Genomic DNA, 27,188 nt, shown 5'->3' with positions numbered 1-27,188 from the left:
TGCACCAGTGAAGAGATTTACATTGATTTAATTTGCCTTGCACTTGTCTGTTCCACCCCCCAAGTTTTCCACAGGATTCTAGAGAACAGGAATAAGGAAGAAACAGAGATTAGGTAGCAAACACAGTGTTGTGGTTATGGCTCTGGACTGGACTTCAAGAAACCTGCATTCAAATCCCAGCTCTACCACTGACTTGTGGTGTAACCTCAACCAAGTCACCCAACTCTGTGCTTCAATTCCCCATCTGTAAAATGGACATTATAATTTTTTTTGTCTTGCATGTGTATTTAGATTGTAAACTCTTTGGTCTCTTTCTATGTGTTTGTGCAGTGCCTAGCAAAATGGGGCCCCAACAGGATCTGTGGGGTCCTATTGTAATATGAATAATAACAATGAAAACCACACACAACAAAACCCATCAAACTCCTTCTATGACACAAAAAAGAGACACAAGGAAAAGCTATTTTTTTAAAAAAAGAAAACCAAACAATAATGATAGGCTATAAAACAGCAATAAAAAAGAAAGGAGAGTAAACTGAGGCATGCAGGCAATTTAAAACAAATAAATAAAACTGAAGAAAGTCCAAATTTGTTTTCACTTGGTCTCAGAAAACAAATCTGGGGCAAAAAACCCACAGTTTGGCTAAAAAAAGACATCATGGAAGGAAAAAGATTGACAAATACTTTGAGAATCAGTGTTACTTTTAACCAGCTTGAATATTCAGCTTGGCATAAAAATATTCCTTCAATTAAAAATTATTAAAATTAGCTCAAAGTAGTTTTTGGTGTATTCACTGCTAGAATTTAATAGGATCTTGTACTCAACAAAGCTTTGAAGCAAAAATAACGTCTCAGGAGCTCATTACGCAGTAAATCCCATCAAAACCACGGTCCCACCATGAAATTAACACAATTTGCAAATCATTATTGCAGAGTTCTCTCCCTCCGTCCCCCGCCCCATCATGTTTTACTTGAATCTGAGACGCCGTCCCAAAGGAAAACAAGCCGCCACTGGAAAAAAGAGAATTGTATCTTGAAATATCCTGAGCTGTGAACACAACACTGAAGCAGCACCATACAATTGTCACTATAAACAATATATACAGGGAAGAAGCTGCCAGGCAAACTGTGAAAATAGAAAAGGATCAAGGGATCCAAAGGAAAATATTGGTTGAGAATGTGTTTTGCTGTGGAAAAGTTTGAAGCTTTTGCTAGTCTCAGCTTCTGGAAATAGAGAGGAAAGTTTTCAGTTTTCATCCTGAGTCTTAACACGGCTGAATTAATTGGTTATTTTACAGGACATGCTCGCTCACAAGTATTCATAAAATATATATGGCTGGACAAAGTTTCACTTTAATGAAATACTGATTCTTATTTCCTCCTGGCTGAACTGGAGGAGGGAAAAAAAGGGCAATCAATAGACTCTGAAACAGACATTACTCATTAAAATCCTAGACTGTCAATACAGTATATGTCTATCACTTAGGAGACTAGTGAAGTGTCGTCAGTAAAGGCACTTTGCCATTGTAGCTGTTGAACACTTTCGGTGTATGCTAAACCTTAGCAGGTGTACTCTGCTTTCAGTGCTTCTTGGATGTGAGAGAAGGTCACAGTTAAGGGAGACATATTACCCTGCTTAACTGATTTCACCTAAATGTGAAAACCAGTATAGTCTAGTTAGAGAAAAGGATCCATAGAGCCCAGCTGTTACTTTTAATGCAGTATGTGGAATATTAAACTGTTTATCTTGTTATTGAAGCCATAAGGAGGCTCTTTCATGTCATCATTTCTATTTTATTTTGTTTAGACTCCTTCATTAACTTTTCATATGGAAGATCTGTAATTTACATCTTCAAAGAACTTTCAAAATGTAAGTTTTAGGAACGACAAGTGCTGTATGTGTGCAGTTCCTGTCTGATGGCAAAGTCAAATCACAAGAATACCATCAAGAGTTTTTCTTCTTTTCCTTTTATTTATGAGTAAAACACAAGGGACTTAATTTGAAAAAAAAAATTAGGATCTTATTTTGACTTGCTATTAATGAGTACAAACTGAAGGTTAAAACAGTGTTGGCATTGAGACACTATAGAAGAATTTATATTTTATGGTCCGAGGCAAAGACCTCTGAATTAATTAATGCATTATACTGTCCTGAGACGTGAATGTTCTGCATACATTTATTGATACTAGAGCCATACCAGCTATTTTGAGATCCTAACTGTAAACAGTCAAAAAAAAAAAATCTGCACTACCTGCTTTCATTTTCTTCTTCGTTTATGTTTGAGAGAAGTGGCCTTATTTCTGAAGACAGGCAGCCCCAAAGTATATCTACAGAAGTCGTTTGGACTTTGACATGCATCCTTATTTTCTTATTACCTTTTTCCAGTGAGAGAGAGAGAGAGAGACTTTAGAAGGACTGGTTCATATGAGAACCTTCAGCTTGCATAAGGCAGATTTTAAAACATTTGAGTGAAATCTTGGTCCTACTGAAGTCAATGACAAAACTCCCACTAATCTCAATGAGGTCAAGATTTCATCCATTGAGTATAATAACTCCCTTCATATCCAGTCCTTTATAAAAAAAAAAATTCCCTCTGAGACAGCTAAATCATTTATTCCCACCTAACTCCTATGGAAATGTTTCATGAGTAAAATAAGCAAATGGTTTGCCTGGAATGGATTAGATGCAACAAGTTGAGTTTAACAATCAAGAGATGTAGAAATATATCATCGTTGGCAACTGTTACTCTTGGGAGATGCTCAGATGGGGGGTGGGCTAGGGGCACATGTGTAGAATCAGGTCCAGCCCAAGCTTCAACTTCAAAGCATTGTCTATACAGCAATTTTTACAGCCTAAGCGTGAGCTCCACTAGCCCAGATCTGTTGACCTGGGATGGGATGCTTACTTCGACAAGCTATATAAGAGCTTAGATAGACAGATGGATATTTTGCTACTCATATGCTTAGTCTGAGGCTAGGTGACTCACTAAGGGGGGACAGGAGGAGAGGTGTCAAAAGAGCCAAGTACATTTCATTTATATCAAAGAGGTATACTTCAAAAAAAGAGGCTTGAGAATGCTCCCAGGGATCCAATCAGTCAATAGATGTACTAGATGCACGTGGGAAGCAGTATGGTCTAGCATGCACAGGGCACTAGATGGGGAATGAGGAGATGCAGACTCTATTCCTGGCTCAGACTCTAGCATGCTGTGTGATCTTAGACAACTAATTTCTCCAGTTTGTTGCTCTGTCTTGCTTCCTCACTCTTTGTCCATCTTGCCTATTTGCAAGAGATTGCAAACTCTTTGGGGCAGTGACTGTCTCACACTATGTATTGATATTGTACCTGGCACATTGGGGCCTCAATCATGCTTGTAGCCTCTAGGAGTTACTGTATAATAAATAATAATTTTAATAATGCACACCTGAGGTCCAGTGGCTGTGGCTGAAGTGTTCATTTTGGAAAGCCGGAACAGCTCTCATCTAAAAAAAACAGTCCGGATGAAGAGACACTTGTGAATTGATAACAGGGTTGATGTTTGAATGTGTATTGTGAAGGGAGGAAGAATTCAGAACTACAAAGGAAACTAAGGACGAAACGCATGAACTGTTCCAGGATTTTATGGTTTTATTGTTTGAAATTAAGGGAGGAATGAGAGACTGAAGGATTATTTGTAGTGTTGTTGTAGCCATGGTGGTCCCAGGATAGCAATATAATGTTTTGGAAACTGGAATTCTAAAAATGCTGACCTAAGTGAGGAGTTTCTGAATAATATTAATAAAAATAATAATAAATCTGCACTTAGTTAAAACATACCATAAAAGAAGAGACTTGGTTCTTTGGTATGGAAATGGAATTTGGTAGAGATTGAGGGGGTGAGGGAAAGGAAAGACATGACTTGAGCCAAAAAAGAAGGAACACACTACAGAATAGATCCGGAGGTTTTCAGAGGAATGGGTTGGATATGGCAGATATTATGGAGCCTATGAGAAATACTTGTATCTAGAGCTGGGTAAAAATATTTAGCTGAAACTTTTTTGAGGAGACAAAAGAAATGTAGATTTGGTGATACCGAAACATTTCACAGACTCATGGTGATTTCACTGAATTATTTCAGTTAAAAAAAAACCAACTAAAGAAAATTGTTCAAATTATTTTTTTTCACATTTCCAAAGGGAAATATTTCAATTTTTCCATTTGAAACAAATTTTTGTTATAAAATTTCCTTTAATTTTATTTTTAAAAAATCGGAAATGTTTTAAACAGTCATAATTGAAATGAAATATGTTGATTTTGTTGACCCCAAACAATTATTTCTCACTTTTTCATTTACTGAACTTTACTGAAAAGTGGGAAACAATTATTTTTGGTTCCATCCCAAATGATTTCCTTCCCCAGAATTGCCATTCAAATAAAAAAATGGTTATTTGAACAGCTCTCCATGAAACACAACTGGTCAACATGAAAACCCAGCACAGCCTTTGCGCTGGGGATGAGCACACCAATTGGATCACAATAAGAAACAGCCTGAAAATCTCGTCAAGGTCTGACTAGCATTTTTTACACCATTATCCTTCAGTTTCATGTGCCCCAGCACTGCCTACTTTTGAACAGAAGAGAAAGTCAGAGAAGTACCCCAAGAAAGGCTGTTCCAGATCTTTCCTCTCCAATTCTGCAGACTCATGAAGTTCAGAGAAGCTTTCAAACATTTTAGTGTTTGACTGGATGTAAACAAACTTTTTTGAAGCTTACCCATCACTTGGAATACAGAAACAGCAGGAGGGAATCAGATAATCGATGTTACCTATATTACCTATGCTAGGACTTCATGATTGTCACTGTGCTGCACACAAGGGCCACAGAGATATTCACAGAAGCAACAGGGATAGAACTCAACTCCTCCTGCTCCAAAAGCACTAGAGCTAAAGGAGAATATCCATCATCCCTTACCATTACAGGGACTATGACATGCAGCTGAGAAGTCCTGCTACTGTCTAGCAGGAGAAAGTGGTGCAAATACATTCTATAAGATAACTGGTATGTGAGCAACTGTGATTAAATTGTTAATATGCGAAAGGTAGGGGCCTGATTCTCCACTCACATCAGTTTCACAGTGGTGTAACTGCACTGATGGCAATGAAATTATGCTACTCTAAGAGCAGAGCAAGTATATGGCTAATCAGGCCTTAGAGTTGTAAGAACTATCTATTTTCATGTGGCAAATGCAATTTCACTATGAAAAACATTATTTTTCCAGACAAAAAATGAAATTCATCAGCCATTCCTCCAAGACTAAATATTATCATTTTGACTATGAGTTGTTTATTTTCCCCTTGAAAAATTCACATATTGTTGTGAAACAGAGAAAAAGTTAAAAGCAACCCTCCCACACGCAATTTCTCATGTTACATGCAATGAGCAGGTAATATTTTTCAACAGAGGCATGCAAATGTATGTATAAAGGTGCACTTCCATGGCCCAGCTTAAATGGCTTGGAATGTTATGAAGCATAGACCTGCTCAGCTGCCTTTATTAACGATGATAATAACAATTAAAATAGAGTAGCTAAAGTCTCTGTTTATAAAAACACCTTTCATCTGAGACTCAGAGTTTTTTTAAAAAACAGTTGGCCAAGCCTGTGAGATGAGTGCAAAGTTTGATGTCAACTTTAAAGATGGGAAAACTGACACATGGAGAAATGAAGTGACTTCCTCAAGATACTAGGAGCAAATCAGTGGGAAAACTGGGAATAGAATGTAGGCCTTCTAGAGCCCAGTCCTCTTCTCTAACTACTAGACAGCACTCCCTTTCTGCTAGTAGGAAGAGCACCTCAAAAATATAACAGTAGAAACAAATTTCACAGGCAGCAGAGACAGTCACTGCACCCTAGCTCACATGCATTCTCCTTAGTCTGTTCTCTGATACCACCTAATCCAAAGTCCACTGGAGTCCATGGAAATATTCTTGTTCATTTCACTAGGCTTTGGATCAGCACCACAATGCACGACACATGTGAATTGCTTTAGTAAAGACCTGAATGTTCTTGAGGGAGATAAGTAAAGAATATAGGAACAGGATATATCGGTCTATTGTTTCAAGAATTTCCACTTGAGAAAGGTAATGGAGGAAGCTAGGGTGATGTAGAACTTTGACAGTGGAGGCTGAACTAAGGAAATAAGACAGTAATTCTTGACTTTATGGTATAGTGATGTGCACAGCCTGAAAGGGTTAAAAGTCTACATTTAGCCTGGGCTTTGCATTCCAGGAAGGAGGCTTTGAAGTGGATAGAACATGGGCAGGAGAAGTAAAAGCAAGCTGGATTGATAGGAAATTGCTGGGCTAGTGAATAATACAGAAGGAGACAGTAATTGTTGAGGGAGATTTGATAAATTGTTTCAGAGCGAGGTCAAATATTTGTGGATGTCACAAAAGCCAAATGTCAGAAAAAGGGCAAAATGAAAGAAAGGTGTTTGCCAAAGAAAAAAATCTAAGAGGTGCTAGAGGGAAGAATCAATAGGTCTGATATCATGTGCCTTAGAACTGACTCTTAAGAAAGCCAAATTCTGCTTCAATTACATAGGTGAAATAGCAAGATCTGTTATGGAATATCTGAGCTATGCATAGAGGATTACAAAGCAAAGCACACGAGGGCACAAATAGAGGAATAGCTAGGAACCAAAGGTAAGTGAGAAGGGGCTGAGGAAGAACAAATTAGAAAAGTTTGCATTAAGACCCTCCATTTTCTGCCATGAACTGACACTCACTTGGACTCAAGGTCAGAGTGAAGGGACTTCAGAGTGGAAAAGGCAGAAGAGATTGAGTGGGCTAAAAAGATCTAGACTGGACTGAACAAGGTGCCCAGGTTGTCTAGTTGTTGAAATGGTGAAGGCAGCTTTTATATAATTTATGATTTGGTGGATGTAATGCCTGGAAAGGACCAAGGATCAAGGACTGGAACATCTAGAGGCAGAGATGACTGGACAATGTTTAGTAACCACTGACATGCATCTGAGGAAGTGGGTATTCACCCACGAAAGCTCATGCTCCAAAACGTCTGTTAGTCTATAAGGTGCCACAGGATTCTTTGCTGCTTTTACAGATCCAGACTAACACGGCTACCCTCTGATACTAGTAACCACTGAGTTATGGATGCCCATCAGTAGCATGTCAGCCAGTTTAGAACATCAGAAGAGCTGCCCAAATGCTGGGGCTTATTGCCTGGTGTGCTGGATGCATGAGATAAGAAATGGAGGGAAGAACAGATTGAAAGGCAGAAGAGCTGAGAGTTGAGAGTGGATTTGTTGGAAAGATCCAGGTTTGGAGGCTGGGACAAAAAAGGGAATAAAGAGGGAACATTGAGTTAAACTGGTTCTATTTGGGATCTTGGGAAGCCATTTAGCCTGATCATAGGCTTCTTGCAGTAGTTACACTTGTGAGGGTAAACACAGGCAGAAAACTGAAAATACAGGTCTTTGTTAAGCATGTTTAAATTAGTGATCTCCAGCTATAGTGATGGGGTTGTCAGAATGCTAAGGACAACTGTAGAGTTTTAGATGTGTGTGCGCTACTGAAACGATGAAGAGGAAGGTTCTGATGCTGGTAGTTCAGCAAAGAGCAGAGATTTGGGAACTAGGGATCTGCATTTGCAGAAGTTAATGAAGGAGATGAAAGTAATTTGACAGCAGCAGGAGGGCCAACACAAAGGCCCTTGGCTCTTTAGAGACATTAACAGAAGAGCAGCATGAATGCAGAGGAAAAACAACAGTTCGGGAGTATTTGTTCAGAGCTGTAAGCAATTTTCTCTGAGGTGTTCTCATCCCTTTTGGGTTTGCTTTGTGTAAATATGCCAGTGAGCTGATTTACTGGCAAGAAAGCTTATGAAAACAGCATATTTTAAGCAAATGAGTAGAAGGAAGGGTTGGTGCTGAAGGTACTGGACTGGGACTCAGGAATTCTGGGTTCAAAATATTTAAAGGTTCTGATGTACCCGATTCACATTCTATTGTATACTTGATTCAATGTTTCAAGCATAAAAAGCTCTTTAACACATTCCGTCCTGCCCCTCTCCTGCACTGAAAAAGACACCACACAGCAGGTGAGGGCACACTTTACCATCCATGGGCTCTGAGCATGTTGGAATAATCAGCATTCTAAGAGAGCAGACAGTGGGGTCAGGTTGAAATTTGCTGTGTGCATATTTTCAAGTTCAGTTTGTGTTTGCAATTGACTAGTTACTAGATCAAAAACTAGCATTGTAGCCGTCTTAGAGATTGAGACATTGTCCAGCTGGGCTGGTATCGAAGGGTGGATCAATGAGGCCTCTAAGTTTAAGAAGCTTCCTTTGAAGATACACTGCTAGACTTCCCAACCAAGCTTACTTCCACTTCCTGCAGATTAGAGAAGATTTTGTAGCTGTAGTGAGCAACAGGGCTTTCTTCCAATGAAAACAAAGGAGGTCGGAGCAAGCTGCCTCTCTTCAGAAAAATGAAACCACCGCCAGACACCCTGCCTGTGACTGAGGCTAATTATAGCCAGGGCCACCCAGAGGATTCCGGGGGCCAGGGGCCTGGGGCCATCAGCGGCAGGGGGCTCCGGTGGACCTCCCGCAGGCATGCTGCGGAGGGTCTGCTGGTCCCGCGGCTCTGATGGAGCATCCGCAGGCACGCCTGCGGGAGGTCCACCGGAGCCGTGGGACCAGCAAGCGGCAGGGGGCCCCCCGCGCGGTGAAATGTCTAGAGCTGGCCTTGTTCGGCGGTGTGGGGCCCTTCCCTTCTGGGACCCACTGCTGAAGTTCCCCGAAGACCCGCAGCGGGGGCCCCTCGCCGGCGAATTACCACCGAAGCGGGACCCACCACCGAAGTGCAGCCCACTCTTCGGCGGTAATTCGGTGGCAGGGGGACCCTGCCGCGGGTCGTCGGGGCACTTCAGCGGAGGGTCCCTGAACTGAAGGGCCCCGCTGCCGAATTACCGCCGAAGACCGGGTTGCACTTCGGTGGCAGGTCCCGCTTCGGTGGTAATGCAATGGCGGGGGGTCCTTCCCCCTGGAGCGGAAGGACTCCCCCGCCAGCGAAGACCGGGAGCGGAAGAAGCTCCGGGGCCCAGCCCCGCAAGAGTTTTCTGGGCCCCCGAGCGAATGAAGGACCCCGCTCCAGGGGCCCCGAAAAACTCTCTTGGGGGGCCCCTACAGAGCCCGGGGAAAATTGCCCCTCTTGCCCCCCCCCGGGCGGCCCTGATTATAGCTGGCCTGTCACCTCCACCCCCTAACCCCAGTCCCCACCTAAGCCCTGTTATGAGTGATGGTCCAGTGAGTGCAGTCTCAAATCCAGTTTTGCACGAGGCTCCAGCCTTGCGAAGGGTAGAGAAATACAAGCAAGGAAGCATGAGCTAGAGAAAAATGAGTAATTTTTTTCTTTTAAAGAAAATAAATTAATTACCAGGCAAAAATAACCTGCAAAAAATCTCAGGAATGTACTGAAGTAACATTCCAGGATAGCGTATACAGGAGACTATCGCATCTCCACCATGTGTAAAACATGAGCGCAAAAGCAATCACTGATGAACGTTAGACCAATCAAATGGAGGAGAAACTAAGGGAGATAAACAATGATCAGGTGAATAAAATAATTAACAAAAATCTTCACCCAAAAAGCCAAATCCTGCCTTTGTTTGCACCTATACAGCCCCCCAGTCCCTCAGGATTGAGCACATTCCTGCACCCAGTGGAATCAACAAAAATGTTGGCATTGACTTGCGTAAGTGCAATATTAGAACCATTGACTTCAGTGGGATTGTGCGGATGTAAGAAGCGGATCCAATGATCACTGAATCCAGTCTTTACAGTGACTGCAGTGGGCACTGGATCAGGCCCTAAGCAAAGGCAAAACAGGGCTTCAATGAGATATATTTAGGGGGAAAAAAGTTCAAAGTATTATCAACATATCAAAGCTTTTAATGCAACCAATTGTGTGGGCAGCAGTGGTGGAGGTGGTACATTTTTAAGGACTGTTTCATGTCCTCTGTTTTTAGGCCCAGAAAAGAGAAACAGCAAACCCACTAGAGTGAATGTGTGAGGGCTGTAGAGTTGACTTTGTTGTGAAAGATGTAAATGAAGCCAGGATGAAGCCCACAGAAATGCACTGAAGACTTGATTGGGACAAAGCAGGTACTGTAATCTTGATATGCTGTGTCTGTGGCATACCAGTTTGACAGAGGCAGTGTTTCCCAGTGGGTAGAACAGAGGGTTGGAATTCAATACCACTGGCTTCTATTTTCAGCCCTATCACAGATTTACTGTGTGACAGTGGGCAAATCACTTAATTTCTCTAGGTCTTAACCTAAACCATTTTATAATAGACTAAATAATATTTACCTACCTTGTCGGGAAGTATTATTGTTTGCTTTGAGTTCCATGGACAACAGGTTCTGTAAAAGTGCAATATTCTAACAGACTCTTTCCCAAAGCTCCTGTGTTGTCTGAGCTTGCTACTGCCATGGTAACTCACCCCCCAGAAGAGCTATGATAGAAATCTCAGTCATCTGTTGCACATCTGCCTCTAAATCAATGCTAACCCTGCATGTCCATTATTCACGCCACTTGTGTGATGCTGTTTTGATGGATGACTTAATAGAGCTGCTACCAGATCCCTGTCTATACGTATTTCATAACAGCAAATTGATTTACATCGCTAAAACAACTTCTGATAAATTAGTGAGACTTGGGTGTCGATGTGCAGAGGAAATTTAAGTGACATAAATGAGCATGAGAGAGATTCTAATGTATTGTTTTTTTCCCCCCAAGTAGTATCATAGCACGATGACTTCACCAGGCAGTACTGGCAAGTAACAAGATGAGATTTGTATCCTTATCCCTGTGTTTCCCTCCAACTGCTGAGCACACCATGGCATGTGCAGTCTCTACTATTTTAAACTGGTTGCTATCACGCAAGCATTCAACCAGTAGGCAAACGTCAAAAAAGTAGATCTAACTTCTTTTATAGAACAGAAAAGGGGTTATAGGGGAGAGAGAGAAAATCTGAGCCTATATGTGGTTATAGGACCAGATACTGGATACTGCAAAGCTTTACTTGTGCAAATAGTCCAATGGTTTCATTGCTTACTCACCAGAGTAAGGTATTACAGAGCTTAACTCTTAATGCTCCTGGGCTTCATTCTTCTAAACCTAGAACAAAGATAACATGCAAATTCTTAAACAATAATTTTTAAGACCCATATTGTTGCCTCTACTTCTAGGCATAGAGGGGATGAAAATAGTGGAAATCTGTTTTTTTCCCCCAAAATCTGTTGCAGAAAGGAAAGGATAAAACAGCTGAGATAGCATGACATGATATTAGCCTTCTTGGAACCTGCAGATGACCACCCATGTGAACATTGCACAGACAGATCTTTGGGAAAAAGGTACGGCCAGTGGACAGCCACTATTTACATTATTTTCCTCCTGGAATCTGATTCTCCCACTCAGGATATGAATTATGTCCACTGGTTTCAATGGAGATTACTCAGCTCCAATAGCAGAGAACAGGGCAAACAAAATAGGGAAGCACCCAGGTTGAGCAGTACTAAATTTGATATAATACATTCACACACCGGTTCTACTTTCAAACACCCTTGGAAGATGAGGCTGGTTGCGTTTGGGTCCGTGCATGGAGCAGGTCTGCTCTCCTGGATTGAAAGGAAGGGGTAAGGCATAGAGTAGTGCAGAGGGGCACATATGTTGATATCTCACCACTCTGCATCTCAGTTTCCATCTGTAAAATGGGGACAATGACACTGACCTCCTTTGTAAAGTGCTTTGAGATCTACTGATGACAAGGGCTATACAAAGAGCCAGGGATTAAAGTACTCTGCAGATGCCCAGTAATCTGTGGGATTTCACCACAGATCTCATGAAATCTATGAATCTAGAAGGCACCACCCTGCACCCCTACCACAGTCAGGAAGACCCTGTCCTCAACGGCTAATGCGAAGGGAACTCCACAAACTGAAACTTGTGGCAGTACCCATCGTTGCTAGGGATTTTACTCCTAGGGCCTTGACATGGCCCCAAACACTCACAGAAGTGGTTCCACTGAAGTCAATAGAGCTACTCATGTAAGTCCTAGTCAGCATGAGCAAAGAGTTGCAACATCTGGCCTGTGGCCTTTTATCATGTCGGAAAGACTTGCAGACATGATTTAAGAATCCTGACTGGCTGACTTGACAGTGCTTGTTACCAAGTCCTGATAAGCTGGAACATACAGACATGTATGAGTGTCTCAGAATATGTCAGAACACGCATTATAATTGAGCAGGGCCAATCAGAAAGCACACTGTCTTAATCCCTGACCATGGAATGGCAAAGGTGATCAGATATTTGCCAATATACCAGCGTCTTTGATGAATCTACTAAATATCATGTATTGGGCAATAAAAGACAACCAATAACTTAATGATTTACAGAATGTACTGTAGATACAGGGCCAAATTCCACCTTGTGTTACATTCAGGAGTTCCCAGTGCAGCCAGTGGGGTGGCATGATTGCTAATGAGGGGCAGTATTTGGCCCTCAGTTGTATAATGACCATTTTACAAATGTATCTGTATCAAGAGGCCTAATAACTGTGATTTTAGACTTGCATCCGTATTCCCAACCTTACAGGATCTTTGCATTAATTGCTGTTGTCTATATGGTTCGTCTTCTGTACAATAAAATGAAAATGAACAAGAAAACATTCACAGAAATGACAATTGAATGGTGACGTCCCGATCAGGGGGTTGATCAAGGAGCTCTCTGATGCATGACAAACTGATCAAGGAGTTCTCTGATGTTGGAGTAGAGATGTATCCTTTCCTTACCATTCAGGGAAGAGAATAAAGCTCTCATCATAATAACTTAATTTTATTGCATTTGAGTTTTCTGCTTTAATCACAATCTGCCCCTGCATAGCTCCCACCACCTGCTTTTAATGAGACCAGTTGGCTGACAGGCCTTTACAGGATGAAACATGACTCCACGGCTGCCTACTTGTCTTGAGTAAACTCCTTAGCAGTTTAGAAGCTAACCTTATGTTTTGTGACAATGCATTAATGATGTCCTGGCCTCTGAAGCAAAGGGGGATGCTTGGGTGCTCAGGAAGGTTAATATCTGCGGGAGGGGGTATGAGTAATTTGGGCCAATTCCCAAAAGCTGGCACTCCAAAATATTGACCATCTATTGGTTAAAAGCCTTTAGAGCTGGCATGGCTAGAAAGCCAACTCCCTTAACAGCAACATAAAGTCCCCATGAGGCTGGTGTCCCCTGCAGGAGGAGGGAGGACAGGACTCCTGCTACCATTATTTCTTGCAGGCTCTGGAAAATATGGAGTCTGGTCCTTTAAGAAAGGAGAGGCTGCCATTGCCTAGCTGTGAAATGCTCCCTCTTCTTTCCCTGCCTTATTTATTTACCTTTTGCCAGTGACTCAGGCATCAGCTTTCTGGCATCAGCCTCAATGGGACTTGAAGCATATGCTTAAAGTTAGGCACATGCTAAAGTGCCTCGCTGAACTGGACCCTGAGTACTAGGACTGTAACAGAGGGAGCAACTTGTACAAAGTTCTCTTCTGTGCACAGGAAGCCTGGATTTTAGAATCAGAGCCTTTGCAAATACATAGGCTCTCATGACAAGATGCTTTTTGTTTAACATATGCAGGTAGATGTTGAGGAATAGAGTTGTGACTGGCAACTCCAGAGGCACTGAATAATAATCACCTTCACTAACTCTCAAAGGGTTGCTTTTGCCAGTGCAAACTGTGAGCAATTTATTCACAGAGCTGTGCTGCGGATGGATAGTTCTGCTCTATTTTTAATAAGCACAAGTAGATAAATTACCAGAAAAGTTAGCTAGATGGGCCCGGTTGATCTCCAGTGGATAACAAGTAATAATGATATGTACAACTGCCAGGTACAAATGGCTTGAGGACCGAGGCTGTTTGGCAGTAAGAGATAAATGATAATGATCTTGATCATGCATTTCTATAGCACCCTTCATCCCAAGAAATACCAAGAAACACTCTTAAAACCAGCAAAGATCAGTTATAACAACATACCCTCAGATCCTTCTCCGCCTCCGATCCTGGACTATACTTCATATGCCTGTCCTGCAGAGGGGAAGGACTGAGGGATTGGGAACTTGGTTGTTAAAACAAAACACAGTATCAAGGGAAGCAGCACCACTGCCAAACAAAGGTCTATGAAGCAGCGCTTCCTACATTCTTGAAATATGACCTGATCTTGCAAACCCCCTTACTGGTGAGTAATTCAACTGAAGTCAGTGAGAATACTTACAAAGTAAGAGTGTGAAAGATTAGGAGCATACTGAGTGTACTGATAGTGCAGGTTTCAGCAGTATTTTAATGAGCCCTGGGAATCAGTCATCTATAGCCGGGGTCATTTAGCAGACTGTCCAGAGAGGTGGTAAAGTTTAACAAATATAGGAAAATCACCCCAATTCACCCCTCAGTTTGATGGCAGCATTTTAACAAGGGCTCCCATTCCCCTTGCTACTCAGACATCACTGATAATAAAAAAACAGACAACCTATACTGAGGAATTATTCCACTTGCATGAGGCCACATATATGCTGGGGTTAGGCAGTTATTGGATAGCACTCAAACACTACACAACAGTGTATGACAGGAACAGGGGCGGCTCCAGGCCCCAGCACGCCAAGCGCGTGCTAGGGGCGGCAAGCCACTGGGGGCACTCTGCTGGTTGCCACGAGAGCGGCAGGCAGGCTGCCTTCGGTGGCATGCCTGCGGAGGGTCCGTTGGTCCCGCGGCTTCGGTGGACCTCCCACAGGCACGCCTGCGGGAGGTCCGCCGAAGCCGCGGGACCAGCGGACCCTCTGCAGGCAAGCCGCTGAAGGCAGCCTGCATACCGTGCTTGGGGCGGCAAAATGCCTAGAGCCGCTCCTGGACAGGAAGTGGGGAATATGTTCTATTTGACACCTCAAGAAGAATTTAGGGGGGCAGAATGTAGTTGTAGGAGCTGAGGAATATTTTGGGGGGGAATTTTGTCTTTTGCTCTACTTGCAGAATATCCATTGTGATAAGCTTGTGACAAATCATTGTGCAGAATTTTTTATACTATGGATTGAAAATAAAGGTTATCAGTTCAATCTATATTTCTTACTAGGGAATGGTCATATAACTTGCATGACACTATTTGTGTTCCCTGACTGGATGAGAAAGCAGAGGCTTCCTGAAATTCACTTTTGTGAATACCATCCCAGTAAGCTGGATGACTAGAATATTGGTGAAAAGAGAACAGAAATGGAGTTCAAACATGGCCACGATATTTTCGTTTAGAATTCTAATGACTATTTTTGCACATTGTTTTTCATTGTTCACACACTTCTAGTATCAGGAGGCAGTCGTGTTAGTTTGTATCCACAAAAACAACAAGGAGTCCGGTGGCACCTTAAAGACTAACAGATTTATTTGGGCATAAGCTTTTGCGGGCAAAAAACCTCACTTCTTCAGATGCATGGAGTGAAAATTACAGATGCAAGCATTATATAATGATACATAAAGAGAAGGGAGTTGCCTCACAAGTGAAGAACTAGTGATGACAGGGCCAATTCAGTCAGGGTGGATGTAGTCCACTCCCAATAATAGATGAGGAGGTGTCAATTCTAGTAGTTATCCAAACTGGAATTTACTAGGGCTTCTGGCTGAATCTTAGAAAAAGTGCAGTAGGATTTTTAGTGACCACATGCAATCAGGCCCTTGCTTTTTCATCTTATCTGAAAGATGGCATCTGTAGCTGCATAGAGAAAAATGTCACCCACTGAATCACATAGCAAAAGTTTCTGCAGCAACTAGATATTTCTTAAAAGCCATCCATCTGAGTGACCTGAACTGACCATCCTTTTCTTGTGAGAACTAGCAGAATCACAATCGAAGGTGAATTGGTTGTAGGATCCAGGTAAGTTTAAAAACAAACAACAACAACAACAACAACAACAAAAAACATTTATCAATGTAAAATATAGGCAAAGACCACACATCACTTCTGTCTCTTTTGTATTAGCTTATGGACATATTTGATCATTTGTTTAGAACTCAGGTAAAATGACAGGAACTTGTATGCAGAGGCTTTCACAAGTCAAATTGGCATGCATCGAGGCCGTGTGGTGACTGGTGTGCCAGCTACTGGTTTATCTCAGTGGAGTCTTGGCATATCTTGATACATCCTTCAAGCATAGGCAGCTGCATTTCAGCATTCCAACTACATTTTACTGCTCACAAATTAAATATTGCTCTGTGAACTCAATATAACTCATGGATAAACAATTAGAAATAAAGAAGGAGAAATTATCTCAGAAGCATCAGCAGCAAAATCTGCTATTCCAGAGCTAGATTTCCCTCACTCACTAAGCAAATGGGGATCAAAAAGAAATGCCAAGCCAGCACTATCCAAAAAGGACTTGCTGAGTGTCTATATCCTGGCTGACAGCTGCTCCAAGCACAATCTCTTGGCTATGCTCTGACTGGATTTTGGTGAGAATCAGACCAGGGGCAGCCATCTTCCACCTATCACTCATGCATTTGCAGATGGGCACACAGATAGTGTACAGAATTTGGCTCCATGAATGTATTTTAATGTATACAAAAAGGGGCGTATTGCTGCAAAATTCAAATCCAAATTGAATTTGAAATTGCCTAAAATGTCACTGGATTAGGATGTGGGGCTCAGCTGTGTCTTATTAAGAGAGAGGTCAGCTGCAACCTTCAAATCTGGGTCTTGTTCAAAGCGTGGGTGGGCTCTGCTATGCAGTTTTGGTTTAGATTCACGCTAAAAGAACACAAAAAAATTCTCCCAACAAAACAACTAGTAGGGCAAAAGTCTCATAATGCCTGCATAGTCTGTGCTCATCTCAGGCATAGAACTTTCATAGACATCAGTGGGCATCCAGCACCTTGCAACCATATGGTTGCATTTGCAGCCATAACGAAGATGCTGGTGTAAAAAGTTCAGGCATTCCCTAGGCCCTTCCCCTGACGCTCTCCCCCACCCTCAAAGTCTTGGCTGGCATTGTTTCATTTCCTTATAGTTTACTTCATGTGCGTGTGTGCGCATGCAGGTTGTGTTGGGATGTGTGTGTTACATTTTTTTTCAGTTATACCCCTGTGTGTGGCTAAACAAACACTTTCTACATCCTTAGAGGTCCTACCTTGGGCCAACGGCATTTTCCTGACTGTGAACAAAAGTAATGCTTAGGAGCAGGTATGCATGCAGCTGGGCACATTCAAAAAAGTTAGCCCAGTAGTTCCCAACATATTGGGCTGCTCGCCACCCAGGGGAACATGTGACTTCTTTTAGAGTAAGACCGTGCTTCCAGCTCCGTGTCACGTAGTCTGTGGCACAGTCCGGTGGTGTTAACAAACAGAGACTCTCAGCTCCAGACAGTGCAGCTTTCCATGCCCCTTTCTTGGACTGGGCCCATGAGATTACACTGTGAGGATTGGGTGCAGCAGCTGTAGAGACACCAGCAGAGATTGCTCCTCTCCTTCAGACAGGGAGGAAATGGTCAGATTCTTGTCCCTATAGCAAGAGTGGCTGCTGGGTGGGGGACTGAAGCCAAAGATCAGGGAGTGACTGGTAGTCATTGAACCTGGCTGCTCTTCCCTCAAAGAGCCTGTTTTCAGCTTCCACAGAAGTACACAAATAGCCCAGATGCACAAGTGAATCCCTTTGCTAGTGAAGGGAAGGCAAAAGACACCTCCTGCATACCTGCCAATAGTCCTTATCTGTTGAGACACTCCTGGCATTTGAAAACTCCATAAATTGATTGTCTGGGGACTGTATGTCAGGCAGGTGCTCAGCAGCAGGCACGTCTCTCCCTTGCCTCTGCAGTGGGCCCTGTAAGGTTGTTGGAACCCCCAACTTATCTCCAGAGCTGTAGGACACATGAGGTTTCCAGAGCCTCCACCCTGAGCAGTGGTCTTTGGAACCACCTCCTCCACAGAGGAATGGATGAAGGTTGGGTCATAAAGAGGCAGGGGCTCTGTGATGGGAAGCCCATGGCTCTGGATTGCCTTGAATAGCTAGAACCACACCCAGAATCCAAAACCTAAGGTAGCAGCTGCACTGCTAGTAGCTGAAGGCAGCGAATCTTTCAAAAGTCCTTTTACATGTTTGTAATGATTCTGAACATAAGTTTGCAATAATTATAATAGAACTAACCACAATATCATTTCCTACTGAGGTAAGCTATAGATTTGTATAAAATATGTATCAAATTAATTCTAGATTTTTAACTTCAGAGCAGACAGGAGTGTTTTATTGTAATGATTCTGTATTGACATAACAACAACTTTCAGCTAAGCGGTTAGGACTATATATTTCCCTCATGACCTGCTAAAGCACTGTAAATTGAAATGTACATTAAAAACAGTCAATCTTTCTTTGCTAGAAATGGGGAGGAGGAATTGACTCTATTTTTATTAAAAAGCTGGTATCTTACGGAGACTAAACTACATTGATGAGAAGTCTCACCAAAGCATTCATTTCAGATAAAACAGAGCTCCGTACAGGTAAAAGCAGAGCAACATCTTCCAGTTCAAATAAAGGAAAAAGACAGTTACCTTTTTCCGTAACTGGTGTTCTTCGAGATGTGTTGCACATGTCTATTCAGCTTAGGTGTGTGTACTCACCACATGCACTGGTGCTGGAAGCTTTCCCCTCAGCAGTATCCATTGGGGACCAGCTCCAGCACCCCTTTGGGTGGTGCACACATGCCACAGTATAGAGGGCGCCGCCACCCTCAGTTCCTTCTTGCTGGAAACTTCAACAGTGGGGAAGGAGGGCGGGTTGTGGAATGGACATGAGCAACACACCTTGAAGAGCATCAGTTATGGTAAAAAGTAATTGTCTTTTCTTCTTCAAATGCTTGCTCATGTCCATTCAACTTAGGTGACTCTCTACTTAGGAGTTGGGTAGGAGTTCACGGCTGTGTAGATTGCAGCATAGCTCTGCCAAACCCATTGTCATCCCTGGCTTGCTAAGTGATGGTGTAGTGGGTTGTGAACATGTGCACTGAGGATCACGTCGCAGCTTGACAGATGTCCTAGATTGGGAAGTGTGCCAGGAAGGCCATCGACAATGTCTGCATTCTGGTCGAGTGGGCTCTGATGATTGGCAGCGGAGGGACTCTCACCAACTCATAGCTGGTCCAAATGCAAGAGATGATCCAGTTAGAAATTCTCTGCATGGACACTGGGAGGCCCTTCACCCAATCAGCTGTAGAGATGAAACGCTGAGTCGACTTATAGAAAGGCTTTGTCTGATCTATGTAGAAAGCCAGGGCCCTTCTTACATCCAAAGCATGAATGTGCCTTTCTTCACTAGTCTCATGGGGCTTAGGGAAGAAGATCGGCAGGAAGATGTCCTGGCTTATGTGGAAAGTAGACACCACCTTGGGAAGGAAGACTGGATGGGCCCGGAGCTTGACCTTGTCTTTATAGAAGACCGTGTTCTCAGGTCAGGGCTTGCAGCTTGCAGACTAACCTTGCCAACATCACTGCCACCAGGAAAGCTACCTTCCATGATAGGTGAGACAGGAAGCATGAGGCCAAAGGCTCAAAAGGCGGGCCCATGAGCCTGGACAGAACCAAGTTGAGATGCCACTAAGGGACCGGGGACCAAACCTGAGGAAAAAGTCTCTCAGGACCTCTGAGGAATCCAGCCATCGTGTCATGGGAGAACACCATCTGCCCTGGGATTGGTGGATGAAAGGCAGATATGGCTGCCAGATGCACCCTGCTAGATGAGTGTGCCATGCCCTGGTTCCTCAAATGAAGCAGGTAGTCTAAGATCGACTGCACTGAAGAAAGTGAAGGGCAGATGCCTTGTTTGGCTGCTCAGCGGGAGAACTTCACCCACTTTGCCAGGTAAGTCTGTCTAGTCAAGGGCTTTCTACTCTCAAGGAGGACCTTCTGGACCCATTCCAAACAGGCCCATTCCTCAGGGTTCAGTCATGCAACATCCATGCTGTGAGATGGAGGGATGCAAGGTTGGGGTGCAAGAGTCAACCGTGATCCTGTGACAGCAGGTCCGATCAGTTTGGCAGTGGCCTTGGAGGGATTGCTGACAGGCTTGATAGTGTCCCGAACCAGTGCTGGTTAGGCCACGCCACGGCAATCATGATAACCTGAGCCCTGTCTCTCTTGATTCTCACTAGGACTTTGCTGATGAGCAGAATCAGAGAGAACGTGTACATCAGGCTTTCTGCCCATAGCAGGTGGAAGGCATCGAAAAGGGAACCCTTCCCCAGACCCCTTCTGGAGCAAAACCTGTGGCACCTCCTGTTCTGCCTGATGGTGAACAAATCCACTTGGGGAGTTCCCCACCTCTGGAATATCATGCTGGCTACATCTAGGTGAAGCACCCACTCGTGGTGAGAGGAGAAGTCCCTGCTTAGGTGATCTGCTAGCATGTTCCTGGCACCCGGCAGGTGACATACTTCTAGGTGTATTCTGTGGTTGACGCAGAAGTCCCAAAGAAGGAGTGCCTCTTGTCAAAGGGCCGATGATTACAGCCACCCTACCCCTCCTTGTCTGTTGATGGACATCAGGGCTTTGTTGTCTGTCAAGATTCTGCCCACTCTGCCAGACAGTTAAGGTAGGAAGACCATGCATGCCCTGCGCATTGCCCTCAGCTCTTTGACATTTATGTGTAGCATCATTTCCTCTGGGGACCACATACCCTGGGTCTGGAGAGTGCCTAGGTGCGCCCCTCAGCTGAGGTCCAAGGCATCAGAAACCAATACGACTGAATGAGGAGTGCTGATGAAGGGAACTCCTTCCAGGACTTTCTCAAGGTTGGTCCACCATCACAGCAAGGTAAGTATCATCCCGGGGATGGAACAACCTTTTCTAGGTGGTTTCTGGACTGGAAGCAGACCGTCGTCAGCCATTGCTGCAGGGGTTGCATCCAGAGCCTGGTGTGGCACACCACACATGTGCACGCTGCCATGTGACCTAGGAGGCACAGTCAAACCCTGGCTGTGGTCAGGAGAAACGCAGAGACTTCTGTGATGAGGTCCGTCAATGCCCTGAATCTCTCCAGCAGCAGGAACACCCCAGCACAGGTAGAGTCAAGCACCGCTGCGATGAACTGTATTGTCTGTATCGGAACTAATGTGGATTTTTTGTTGTTTACCAACAGGCCGAGGCAATGGCAAGTGGCTAACAGCATCACAACATCCCTTTGGACCTGGGACCTGGAGCTGCCCCTGACCAGCCAGTCATCGAGGTATGGGTAGATCTTGACTCCCTGAAGTCTGAAGTAAGCCATCAATACCAACATATACTTGGAAAATACCCATAGTGCTGTCACTAGGCCAACCAGGAGGACCACAAACTGATAGTGGTTGGGACCTACCATACACCAGAGGAAGCATCTGTGTCCCTCGAAGATGGCGATGTGGAATTATGCATCTTTGAGATTGAGGGCAGTGTACCAGTCTCCCAGATCCAGGGAAGGGATGATGGAGGCCAGGGAGATCACGTGGAACCTCAGCTTCACTAGGAAGCAGGTCAAGTCTTACAGGTCCAGGATAGGTCGCAGACTGCCCTTGACCTTTGGGATTAAAAAATAATGGGAATAGAACCCCTTGTTCCTGTATTCTAGAGGAATGACCTCCGCCGCACCTAGCTGAAGTAACCCCTTTACCTCCTGTGTGAGGAAACTCTCATGAGAAAGGTCTCAGAAGAGGGATGGAGAGGAGGGGTGGTAAGGAGGGGCAGAAAGCAACTGAAGGGTGTAACCCCGTGCCACAGTACTGGGGACCCATCTGTCCACTGTTATAGATGCCCAAACAGGGAGGAAAGGAGAAAGGTGGTTGGTAAAATAGGGGAGGGAGGATCCTGGGAACAGTCTGGTAGGTCACCCTTGGGCATACCCTCAAAACGAGTGCTTGCCCGCCTGCTTATTGCAGGCCACGCTCAACTGAGAAGCCTGCAAAGGCTGTTGGCTAGAATGCCATTTGTAGCCTCTGGATTTCTTATAGGGAGGCTCCTGGCAAGGGTGGCTCCCCTGGCCCTATGGCTTGAACCGCTTGCAGGCAGGGCTGGGAACATACAGGCCCAGCATTCTAAGGGTTGCGTGGGAGTCCTTTAGGCCATGGAGCTTATTGTCCATCTGTTCTGCAAACAGGGCTTGCCCATTGAAGGGAAGGTCTTGCATTGACTGCCGAGCCTTCATGGACAAACCAGAGAGGAGCAGCCAGGATGCCTAGTGTGTGGCGATGGCTGAGGCCATGGTTTGGGCAGCAGCGTCCGTGCATCTGTTACCGCCTGGAGCATTACCCTGGCCGCAGTCGTGCCCTCCTCTATAATTGCTCGGAACTCTTTCCAAGAAGCCTCAGGAAGAGAGCCCTCAAACTTGGCCATGGCCTGCCACATGTTAAAGTCATAGCACCCCGAGAGGGCTTGATGGTTGGCCACCCTCAACTGGAGACTAGAGGACAAATAAACCTTATGCCCAAACAAAGTCTAGTCTCTTGGAGTCTTTGTTATTAGGGGTAGCCCTCGGTTGACCCTGTCACTCCCTGTGGTTAGCTGCTGCTACCACTAGGGAGTTGGGAGCAGGGTGGATGTACAGGTACTCATGGCCTTTGGATGGCACAAAGTACTTGCGCTCAGACCTCTTGGAGATGGGGGCAGGGAGGAAGGAGTTTGCCACAGGGCATTAGTGATCTCAGAGACTCCTTCACGAAGGGGAAAAGCCACCCTGGCTGGTGCTGTGGAGCAGAAGACATCAAAGAGAGAGTCCGAGGGCTCCTCGAACTCCTCTGCCTGAAGGCCCAGGTTGGTGGCAACCCTCTTTAGTTCCTAGTGTGCTCTAGCATCATCTGGAGGAACAGGGAGAGGGGGCCCCATTATAGCCCCATCTAGTGACAACAAGGAAGATGCTGTAGGGTCCTCCGCAACCACTGGTGTCCTAGTGGCTTGCTCCACTGCTCCCTCTGGGACCTGTAGAGTCCTCATGCCCGAAGCTTCATGCACCAGAGGAGGGCAGGAGAGAGAAGCAGCTGGTATCTCTGAGGCTCTGGACAGCACGTAGGCAGCCTGGGAGGGCTGGCTGAACCTGCACAGGTTCCATGAGTACCACAGCACAGGCCACTGTGCCTGAGGCAATGGGGTCAGTTTCAGTGCCGACAATGTGGCCGGTACTGCTAGTACTGGAGCTCATAGACTCATAGACTCATAGGTCAGAAGGGACCAATATGATCATCTAGTCTGACCTCCTGCACAAGGCAGGCCACAGAACCCCACCCATCCAATTTTATAACAACCCCTAACCCAGGACTGAGTTATTGAAATCCTCAAAATTGGTTTGAAGACCTCAAGCTGCAGAGAATCCACCAGCAAGCGACCCGTGCCCCACGCTGCAGGGGAAGGCGAAAAACCTCCAGGGCCCCTGCCAATCTGCCCTGGAAAATTCCTTCCCGACCCCAAATATGGCGATCAGCTAAACCCTGAGCATGTGGGCAAGACTCACCAGCCAGCACCCAAAAAGGAATTCTCTGCAGTAACTCAGTCCCCATCCCATCCAACGTCTCCCCGCAGACCACTGAGCAGACCTACCTGGTGGTAATCCAAGATCAATTGCCCAAATTAATGATCCTATCATAACATCCCCTCCATATACTTATCAAGCTTTGTCTTAAAGCCAGAAAAGTCTTTTGCCCCTACTACTTCCCTCGAAAGGCTGTTCCAGAACTTCACTCCCCTAATGGTTAGAAACCTTCGTCTAATTTCAAGTCTAAACTTCCTAATATCCAGTTTATATCCATTCGTCCTCGTGCCTACATTAGTACTAAACTTAAATAATTCATCTCCCTCCCTTCCTAACGTTAACCCCCCTGATATATTTATATAGAGCAAGCATATCCCCCCGCAGCCTTCTTTTGGCCAGGCTAAACAAGCCAAGTTCTTTGAGTCTCCTTTCATAAGGCAGTTTTTCCATTCCTCGGATCATCCTAGTAGCCCGTCTCTGAACCTGTTCCAGTTTGAATTCATCCTTCTTGAACATGGGACACCAGAACTGCACACAGTATTCCAGATGGGGTCTCACCAACGCCTTATATAAGGGTACTAACACCTCCTTATCCTTGCTGGAAATACCCCGCCTGATGCATCCCAAAATTGCATTTGCTTTTTTAACAGCCGTATCACATTGGCGATCCTGCTATCAACCAATACCCCAAGGTCCTTTTCCTCCTCTGTCTCTTCCAACTGATGCACCCCCAACGTATATCTAAAATTCTTATTATTAATTCCTAAGTGCATGACCTTGCACTTTTCACTATTGTATTTCATCCTATTTCTATTACTCCAGTTTACAAGATGGTCCAGATCTTCCTGAATAGTATCCCTGTCCTTCTCTGTGTTAGCTCATTCCACCATCAGAGAACCTCGCTTCGAACCAGGACTGGATCCTGAGTGGTCGCTCCCAGGCAACCAGGCCAGAGCAGAACAATGGCTCTGTCCTGACAGGTGCCAGTCACTCTGCCTGGAGTCTGATCTGGAGTGGGCTCTCAGGGACCAGTGGCACTTGACGGATCTGTGATAGCTTCAAGCTGGCGATCTATATCTTGCGCTTGACGAATGGCACCAGGATGAGGATTGGGATTGGGTGGGCTCCACCACTCCACCAGAGATAGGGCCTGAGATCCCAATGAGGGTGAGGAGTTGCCTGGCATGGGACCTTGCTCACACCCAGTTTTATCCTTTCCCTTGTGGGAGGTTGGAAACTGAGCAGGCACCATCTTCTGGGGCTTCTTGGTCAGAGCCATGGATGGGGACCGGTGCCAGCTAGTGGATGGTCCCAGTGGGGCACTGCATACCGAGGTCACGGTGCTCAGCACCGAATTGGAGCGTAGTTCCTGTGCCAGGGTGAGGGCCGACTCCATAAGGAGCGCTCTTAAACAAATATCGCGCTCCTTCTTAGCCCTTGGCCTGAAACACTTGGAAATTTTGCACTTTTCACTAATGTGCCCTTCACCCAAGCAATGCAGACAGCTGCTGTGTAGATCACTAATGGGCATGGGCCTCTTGAAGCGATCACAGGGCTTAAAGCCCGGGGACTGGGGCATGTCCTGTCCCAAGGCAAAGTCCTGTTTGGGACCAGTGGAGTCTCTAACTATAGCTAAGGGATTTACAAACACTAACAGGAAACTATATACACTATAATACAAGAATTAACTAGTTTGTACAAATGAACAGCAACAGCACTAACTGGAGCAGCAACAGTTCCAGGACCATCACTGGTGGCAAGAAGGAACTTGGAGTGGGGGGATCCAGCGGCGCTCTATATACCATGGCATGTGTGCGCCACTCCTGGAGGCACCAAAGCTGGCTCCCTATGGATACTGCTGAGGGAAAAACTTTCAGCACCAGGGCATGTGGTGAGCACACACACCTAAGTTGAATGGACATGATCAAGCACTTGAAGAAGAATGGGGGTTTGTTACTTACTGGTCTTGTTTCCTACAAATCTGATAGCCTGATCCCAAGCCCTTTTGACTGGGAAGGATCTCCTGGACTTGAATGAGCTTTGGATCAGTCCCTAATACCATACTTAATTGAAACCAGAGACACTTACATGTCAATTCCATTACTCCAGCAAGCTTATAGGTCAGCAGAATTCTTCTGATGTAAATACTGGGCACATTAGAACCAGAAGAGATGTCTACTGAGGCTCATTGGTTCAAAGACTGCAGCTGGAAACCATGCAGGGTACATGCCTGGCTATTCATCCTCATTAAGGAGGGCAGGAGGTAGAAGGAGAAGAAAAAGCTAGGTTCTAAGAGCTACCTAGAGGCTGTCTCCTGGGCAAACTGCACATTGACTATAGTTTAGTGGCGAGTCTCCTTAAAGCAACAGATACTTTTTCAAACTACTGATAGTTTCTCTTTAATAGTTATATTTGGGCCTTATTATCTTTTCAGTTACACTACCACGAGTCGGCAATAACTCCATCAGGGGAGTCGCACTTGTGAAAAACTGGTGGGGGCGAGTAGAATCCCGCATGCATCGGTTTTCCTTCCATTTCATCGTGTAAATTTGTCAACTACTCTTTCGTAGCTTTTAGAAGGTTTTGTTGGGAGATGCCCCATCCCTTTCATTGTTATTATTTGCCTCGTGATAGCTCCTAGGCGCCCCAGTCACAGACCAGGGCCACTGTGCGAGGCGTGGTACAAACACAGAACAAGCTTACCCTCTGTTTCTGGCTTTACAGTCGAGTGCTTAAACGCATCCCCCTCATACTCTGTCTTTGTGATAATGTTTGCTGTAATTTGTATCATAACCTATTTGCTGTCTAGTTTTGCCTCCACATTTGGGGATGCAGTCTGCATTAAAGGGGATGAACAGAATAAAGCTGTATTGCATTGCCTACCAGAACAAACTCCTTCAAAACACTTAGGGCTAGTCTACACTGCCAATGCTTTAACATGCCTTGTGTGGACGCGGCACAGTGCAGGGGCATGGCTCCCAGCGCTGGGGCACTGTTTACACTGATGCTTTACAGCACTGCAACTTACTGCACTCAGGGGGGGTGGTGTTTTTTCACACCTCTGAGCGAGAAAGTTGCAGTGCTGTTAATTGCCAGTGTAGACAAACCCTTTGGGCAGTGGGAGGAGGGAGGGAGGGATTGCATTCTCCTAAGAATGAAACAAAAGCAAAGGCATACCAATTGAAGATAGTCTGAATGAGGCAGTAAGATGGAGATCACAGACAAAAAAAAAAGACAAGAAAGTCCAAAAGCATCTACTGGAGTTTATTGAAGAGCTCAACAGTCACCAAATAACATGGGAAAGCCACTTTGTTTTCTTAAGAAAAAAAAAAAAATCCAAACAAGTAAACAGAGCAAGCAGATTGCTGGCCTTGGAGCAGTAAGCCTCCAGGGCAGTGATTAAAGCCGTCCACCCTCCAACACACAAAACACCACCAAGAAATAATGAATGCCTTCGCAACCTATTATCAGACCCTATATTCAGAATAAGGCAATCCTTGGGGCCAGCCCAAAAGAAGTCATGAGATTTCTCTGGCTGAAACTAGGCATAATCAAGCTTTTCCCAAATGCAAGCTCAGGAAAATAATGATTTGTAAGGGCAGATAGATTCTTAGGAAATCACACATTT

This window comes from Gopherus flavomarginatus, chromosome 8 (genome assembly GCF_025201925.1).
Source record: "Gopherus flavomarginatus isolate rGopFla2 chromosome 8, rGopFla2.mat.asm, whole genome shotgun sequence".
In the NCBI taxonomy this organism is placed as follows: domain Eukaryota; kingdom Metazoa; phylum Chordata; order Testudines; family Testudinidae; genus Gopherus; species Gopherus flavomarginatus.
The sequence above is the reverse complement of the archived record's forward strand: the minus strand, read 5'-3'. Positions refer to the sequence as shown.